Raw genomic sequence first — 8186 nt, forward strand, 5'->3', positions numbered from 1 at the left:
AATGTATACTTATTTTTTATTTAATTTAATAAATAAAAATATATATAATAAATTATAAAAATAAATGAATATAATCTTGTGATTACAATACGATGCTTTGGATAATCTTGTGATTATAGAGAATATCATGTAATACTTTAAAAATTGTAAAAAAATTTATTAGCAACAAACAAATAATGAAATGGCAAAGCTATGTTAAGATATTATTGGAATTTGAGGATTGTATTCAAGTCAAATGTGATCCTAAAAATATTATCAAATACCAATTTATATTTGAAATGTGTCTTGGACCTTCGATGCTCATGTGTTCCAAGTGTCCTTTTAAACTAGCTTATAGCGACTTAGAAGACCTACTAACATTAACTTTGACCTAGACATCTTAGATCAATGGCTTGATCTCGATAGATTAATAATAGTTCACTTAACCAATTGAAGAAGGGTTTAGTAAGAAATATTGACATCACTCGAATTAACAATGGGCAAAGATTTAAACTACCTTATAGTGACTTATATGACCTACCAACAATACATTTTGGCGTAGACATTCTAGATAAGTAACTCAATATCAATAGACTAATAGTTCAATTAACAAATCGGAAGGGTTTTAATAAGAAACGGTTACTAATGAATGAGGTTAACATATTACATGATGATGTCACCTTAAATTTCGGATGGGTAAAGATTTATAGTAGCTTATGGAGACTTAAAGGGCCTATTAAAATTAATTTTAGTTGAAGTATTTCATATTGTTAGGAACTAGTCGGCACTAAGAGGAGGGGTGAATTAGTGTAGTGGTAAAAATGTCAGTTTGAAAAATCTTCATGATTAAAATCGATCGGAAATATGTTTAACTTAAAAACACTTACGTGTTGAATCTCGGATTTTGATGATGAAGTCAATTGTCATTTGTTATCTAATCCATATGTTGAGATAAGTGTGCAGGATTAACTACGATGAAAGTAAGACATGCAGTAGGAGTTGCGCCGGAGTCAAGACTATGATCACGCTGGGAGTTTGAGAGTTCGACGGAAGTCCGGATGGTCGTTGGAGGTTCTATGGGAACAAATCCGAGAAGTCCAAGAGCTTGCCAAAAGAAGCTCGTCGGAACTCGCCAAGTGGATCGTCGCAAGTCCAGGAGTTTGCCGGAAGTCCGTCGGAGCATCGCCGAAGGTTCGTTGGATGTTCGCCGGAAGTTCGCCGGAAGAAGCGATTGACGCACCGGAGCAAGTTGTAGCAAATGTCTTAAGAAATATCGTAGTTAGCAAGTAGATTAAGTTAGGAATGGGAGGTGATCCCATTAACTTAATCTGGGGGCAATTGGGCCCTTGATAGACCCAAATTGGGCCGAATAGATCAACCTATTCGGACCAGAATTCCTACTAGGCGGTGGCACCGCTAGGGTCGGTTGTGGCACCACCCAAGAGAGGGTCTCCCAGGAAAGTTGGGCAGTGCAACCGCCCCAGGCAAGCGGTGGCACCGCTTGGGCTCAGTCTCCAAGCGAGACTGGGTAGTGCAACTGCCCCTAACAAGCGGTGGAACCGCCTGAGCTCGGTCTCCGAGCTCTGCCAGGCAGTGCAACCGCCCTAGTTAGGCGGTGGCATTGCTAGGGCTCAGTATCCGAGCGAGACTAGGCGGTGGCACCGCCCAGAGGCTCAGACTCCAAGCTGTCAGGTAGTTGTACCACCCCAGTCAAGAGGTGGTACCGCTAGGACCTTGAAATCCAGAAAAAGATATTTTTGAGCTCCAAATTTAAACTAGTTTGGGGCCTATATATACCCCACCCTTTAGTGCATGAAAGGGCACTGAAAGCTTGATCTTATTCTGTGATTTTAGAGCTCAAAAGTGTTGTAAAATCTAGAAGTTCTCCTCTCTATTTTCTTCCAGGTTTTGATCTTTCAAAAGAGGAGAGAAAAGTTTGTAAGGGTTGTCTCCTAAGCCCGTCAAAAGGAGTGAAACTGTAAAAGGGTGGTTGGCCTTCGCCTATTGAAGGAAGGTCTCTAGTGGACGTCGGTGACCTCCTTGGTGAAGGAAGCCAAAAGTGGATGTAGGTCAAGATTGACCGAACCACTCTAAATCTCGGTTTGCATTTACTTTGAGCATCTTATCTTTACTACAAACCTCCTCAGTAGCTTACTGCCTTCTGCTCATTTACAAACGTGTTTCTTAGTTAAGTATTTTCTGAATCGACGTTAAGACAAAAATCAGTTTTATTGTACGAACACTATATTTTAGTTTGCGCTTACATTCTGATTTCTATCTTAACTGCAAACTACCTTCCTTACTTTACTTCAAATACGTTTCCTTAAGCTTTCAAGTTATTATCTGCACGAAACGACTTTTACGTCGGAATCGGATTTTAACGTATGAACGCAGTTTTAATCGTCGAAAGTTTTCCGCTACACTAATTCACCCCCCCCTCCCTCTTAGTGCTCTTGATCCTAACAATTGGTATTAGAGTGGGGTTAACTCTCAAATGGATTAAAACCCAAGAGAGGTGGCATACATCGGAAACCAAGAGGGCTACTCTATTACATGTCCACCCATGTTCAATGGGACGGACTACACCTATTGGAAGACCCGAATGAGGATCTTCCTTATTTCAATGGATTTTGAACTTTGGAATATTGTCGAAAATGGATTTTCGAAGTCTTCTCTTCCAATGATCGATTGGAATGAATTGGAGAAGAAGACTTTCGCTCTTAAAGCAAAGGCTATGAATGCCTTATTTTGTGCGCTTGAGAAAAATGAGTTCAATCGTGTTTCGGTTTGTGAAACCGCGTTTGATATTTGGCATATACTCGAAGTGACTCACGAAGGCACAAGTAGAGTGAAAGAGTCAAAAATCAATCATTTGATACATTCTTTTAAACTTTTCCGAATGAAACCGAGCCAAACTATTGGCGACATGTACACCCGTTTCACGGATATCGTCAATGGTCTAAAAGGACTCGGCAAAAGTTTTTCGGATTTTGAGCTCATAAATAAGATTCTAAGATCCCTTCCTAAAAGTTGGGACCCTAAAGTCACTGCTATTCAAGAGGCTAAAGATTTAAACAACCTCCCTCTTGAAGAACTAATTGGGTCATTAATGACCTATAAAATGACTTGCAAGGCTCATGAAGAGCAAGAAGACATACTTCCAAAGAACAGGAAGGATATGACACTTAAAACTTTAGATGACCACTTGAGAGAAAACTCAAGTGATAAGGACTGTGACGATGACGATGACTTGGCACTTCTAACAAGGAAATTCAAAAAATTCATTAAGAGAAACAAGTTTAAAAGTGACATAAAAAATAAACTTGAACACAAAAAGGACCAAGTTATTTGCTACGAGTACAAAAAGCCGGGACACTACAAAAGTAATTGTCTCCAAGCCAAGAAGAGAACATCAAAGAAAAAGGCGCTCAAAGCAACATGGGATGACTCGAGCGCGTTCGAAGAAGAGGAGTCCAACACCGAGCAAGTTGCTCATTATGCCTTAATAGCAATCGGAGAAGACGTAACAAATTTAATTGATGTAGATTTATCATTTGATGAATTATTAAATGCCTCCCATAACTTATTTAATGAATGTAAAATAATTCGTAGAAAATATAAATTGTTAAAAAATAAGTATGATAATCTTATTAGCAATTTTGATAAATTAAAAACTGAATATCATGATAGTTTAGCTCAATGTGAAAAATGTCATGATCTAGAAATTTTACAAAAGGAAAACTTGCTACTTAAGGACACCTTTAAGAAATTTGCGGTTGGTAGCAAGTCTTTGAACATTATCCTTGCAAACAAGGGTCACGTTCCCAAAAGAAGTGGAATCAGATTTTGTAATATCCCTCACTTTTGAAAATTATTAATAAAGATTTATATGTAAATTGGAGGACCTATATGTAAATATAAAAATTTTAAGGACTAAACTATTAAGTTGCAAAAAGAAAAAAAATAAAGAAAACAAAATTTCAGTTTTATCCCACCGCCTCCCACGCTCTCTCTGTTTCTTCGAGAAACAGAGAGAGGAGCGGTGGGGCGTGGGGAGAAGAAGAAGAGAAGTTGAGGGAGAAGAGAAGAAGAAGAGGGAAAAGAAGAGATTAGGAAGAAGAGGGAGAAGAGAAGAAAAGAAGAAGAAGAAGAAGAGGGGGAAGATGGAGAGGAGAGAGAGAGAGGCAGCAACTGCAGCTAAGGCTGCAGCACCTCTGTTTCCCGCAGGTGGAAACAGAGGAGAGGATGTGTGGGGCGTTGGGGAGGAGAAGGGAAGAGGAAGAAGAAGAAGAAGAAGAGAGGAGGATAGTTGTGGCAAGGCTGCAGCGAGGAGGTGTGTGGCGTTAGGGAGGAAACGGGAAGAGGAGAAGAAGAGGGAAAAGAGAGGGAAGAAGGAGAGGAGCGAGAGGTGGCAGCAGCTAGGGCTGCAGCACCTCTGTTTCCTGCAGGTGGAAACAGAGGAAAGGTGTGGGGCGTTCGAAGAGGAGAAGAAGAAGAAGAGGAAGAGAAGAGGAAGAGGAAGTAGGAGAAGAGGTTGTGATACCTCTGTTTCCTGCAGAGGAAACAGAGGAGAGGGTGTGTGTGACGCCGAGGAGGAGGAGGGAAGAAGAAGAGGAGAAGAAGAAGAGAAGGGAAAGGAGGAGCTGCGGCTGCGGCGGTGGAAGCTGCAGCTGGAAGAGAAGGAGAGGAAGAGATGGTGAGGAAGAAGAGAAGAAGTAGAAGCGGGTGAAGAGGCAGCACCTCTGCTTCCTGCAAGAGGAAACAGAGGAAAGGAGGTGCTGTTCGTCGGGGAGAAGAAGGGGAGGAAGGAGAAGAAGAGAGAAGAGAAGAAGAAGAAAGGAAGGAGAAGGAAGAGGAGAAGGGAAAGAAGTAGCTGCGGCTGCGACTGTGGCAGCTATAGCTGTGGCAGGGAAAGAGGAAGAGAAAGGAAGAAGGGGCTGCGGTTGCAGCGATGGCAGTTACAGTTGGAAGAGAAGAAGAAGAGGAAGATGAGCAGGGGAGGAAGAAGAGGCTATGGCCGTGGTTGAGGCTGCGACTGCAGCAGTGCAGCTGGGAAAGAAGAGAAGGAAAGGAAGAAGAAGAGAAAGGAAAAGGGAAGAAGAGAGGAAGAGGAGAAGGGGAGGCAGCTGCGGCAGTGGCAGCTACAGCTGGAAGAGAAGGAGAGGAAACAGAGCAGGGGAGGAAGAAGAGGCTGCGGGTGTGGTGGCTGCGGCCGTGGCTGCGACTGCGGCTGCGGCTGCGACGTTTGCTGCGGTAGCTGTGGTAGCTGCGGCAGCGGTGGTGGCTGCAGCAGCTGCTTTTGGGAAAGAGAAAGAAAGAAAACGAGTGCACAAAACGAAACAAGGAGGGGATGGAGGAAAAGTAGAAAAAGGATTCGAGCGTACACCTTCTTCGAATCTTTGGACCAAAACCTTCAAAAGGCAAGTTTCCCGATCGTTTCTCCTGTTATTGTTCTAATATTTCCTATTGCAAGTGTCATGATCTTTCCTTACTGCAATTTTATCTCTACATTGCTTTGAAAATGATGAACTTTGAATTGTTCTAGCCTTGTATTTGATATATCTTCTGTTTAGACGTAACGATTCGTATCTATGCAACTTTCGAGATTCTGACCTTTCTACCTTGTTATGGTTATTACTTCATGTATTGACCTCTGATTTGGACAAAACTTATTTGATCAGAATATAGACTCATAAACCTTTCTTTTGATAGCTTTCTTGAGTATATTGGAGCACAATTGATAGTTTGAATCATTTGATCAATGTGCCTCTTGAATTCTACTAGAAATCGAGTTTTGGTCGATTTCACATATTCTGGTTTCATTCTTTTGGAAATTGATTTGCATCGTATTGACTCATAAAGGCATATGTACATTTCATTGTTCCGCATGTGCTTCCAATATATCCCAATTTATTGTTCACAATACCCTTTTGTACTCTGGTGTTTGTGGGATTATTTAGACCTTTGCTAGAAATGGTAAAGGGTATGTGCTTAGAGCCCGCGATGCTCTAGATTATGTTTGGTGGTCATTCAGAAATAGATGGACCATATTATGTTTGGAATCCCACTTCACCTTCTATCTGTTTGATATGAAATTCAGAGCCGACCTAGCACTTGGGCAGGGTGAGAGGGCTCGAGTAGGAAAGGCCTACCCGTGGATGTAGTCGAGAACTCATCACGGCGTGGAGCCACCACTGAGTTAAACCTCACATGTACTATGCTTAGGTACGACATCTGAACTTCTGTTTCGTATTCGTTTTTTAATATACTCCGAAATGTTTCATCTGTTATTGTTACACTTCGAAATGTTCCATACGCCATTGATATGCTCCGGAACATTTCATACGCCATTGATGAGCTCCAAAATGTTTCATTCGTTATTGATATGCTCCAAAACATTTCATTCGTTGTTGATATGCTTCGAAATATTTCATCTGTTATTGTTACGCTTTGAAATGTTCTATACGTCGTTGATATGCTCCGGAACATTTCATACGCCATTGATGAGCTCCGAAACATTTCATTCGTTATTGATATGCTCCGAAACATTTCATTCGTTGTTGATATGCTCCGAAATGTTTCATCTGTTATTGTTACACTTCGAAATGTTCCATACGCCGTTCATATGCTTCGAAAACATTTCATACGCCATTGATAAGCTCCGAAACGTTTCATTTGTTATTGATATGCTCCGAAATGTTTCATATGTCATTGATATGCTCCGAAATGTTTATTCTATTATTGTTACGCTTCGAAATGTTCCATATATCATTGATATGCTCCGGAACATTTGATACACTATTAATATGCTCCAATTACTCTATGCTCCATTTGCTATAAACTGATATGTTCTGAAATGTCCTATTTGCCATTGATATGCTCCGGAACATCTCGTATGCTATTGATATGCTTCAATTACTCTATTCTCCATTTGCTATGACCTGATATGTTCTTAAATGTCCTATTTGCCATTGATATGCTCCGGAACATCTTGTACGCTATTGATATGCTCCAATTACTCTATACTCCATTTGTTATGAACCAAATATGTTTTGAATGACATGACACATATGATTTTATATCTAATGAGATGGTATCCTTGAGAAATCTTGTATTCTGCCTTTCATTATGATATCTTACTTGTTTGAAACCGTTTCTTTTGTTTTGAATATGCTTTGTCACTTGCTGAACTGTTTTTAGCTCACCCCGTTGTTGTATAAATTTTTCAGGATAGCTTGTCGCTTGCTTAAATGTTAAGATTGGGCTGAGGCAGTGGAAAGCTAAAAGATTTTGGGCAGATCTTTATTAGTATATATGTTTTTCTTGTATAAGCACACGCTGCATCTAATGAAATGTTGACGATGAATCTAAACTTGTGGATTTTGTAAAAGTTTAAAGGACCTCTCATGTTTAAGATTCTGGAATGTTAAGTTTTATTCGTGTAACGATATGAACTTATGGTAAACGTTGGTTTTATGATTGTACAAACTCCCACACTTGTGAATTTATGTTGTGGTTATTATTTTGGTGAGTTGGGTTCAGATTTTATGAATCATCGAATGATGTGTTATATGTTTATGAACTGCACAGGGTTTATAAATTTGTGAATTTATGTTGTGGTTATTATTTTGGTGAGTTGGGTTCAGATTTTATGAATCATCGAGCGATGTATTGTATGTTTATGAACTACACAGGGTTTATAAATTTATAGATTATAGAGGTGAAATTTTGATATGAATGTTTTCTTAGTGACCTCAAATGTTAGTTTGGATCCTGGATTGATTTGTTTTCTTAAATTTTAATATTATCGATATTTTGAGGGGCGTGACAGATTTGTGAGAAGTCCTCGCTAAAATCTAACCACCTTCATAAAAGGCCTCATCTTATATGTTCGACACCAAAGCAAATGCAACTTTTGTTGCAAATATGAACACAAAACGTATCAGTGTCCATTCAAGAAAATTAGTTCGAACAAATTAATTTGGGTTCCTAAAGGAACCATGATAAACTCTATGCAACATGATAAACAATGTAGATCAGTTTTTGAGGCACCCAAAAGTAAATGGGTACCTAAAAATCACCCCTTCTTGTAGAAACATACACCATCAAAAGCTAGGAGCAAGAGATAATATCTTGCTTTTTGGGTACTCGATATTCATAGCTCGAGATCCAAAAGAACACGTAATGCTCTCTAGCCTAAATAGTAA

This window comes from Musa acuminata, chromosome BXJ2-6, assembly GCF_036884655.1.
Source record: "Musa acuminata AAA Group cultivar baxijiao chromosome BXJ2-6, Cavendish_Baxijiao_AAA, whole genome shotgun sequence".
Lineage (NCBI taxonomy): Eukaryota > Viridiplantae > Streptophyta > Magnoliopsida > Zingiberales > Musaceae > Musa > Musa acuminata.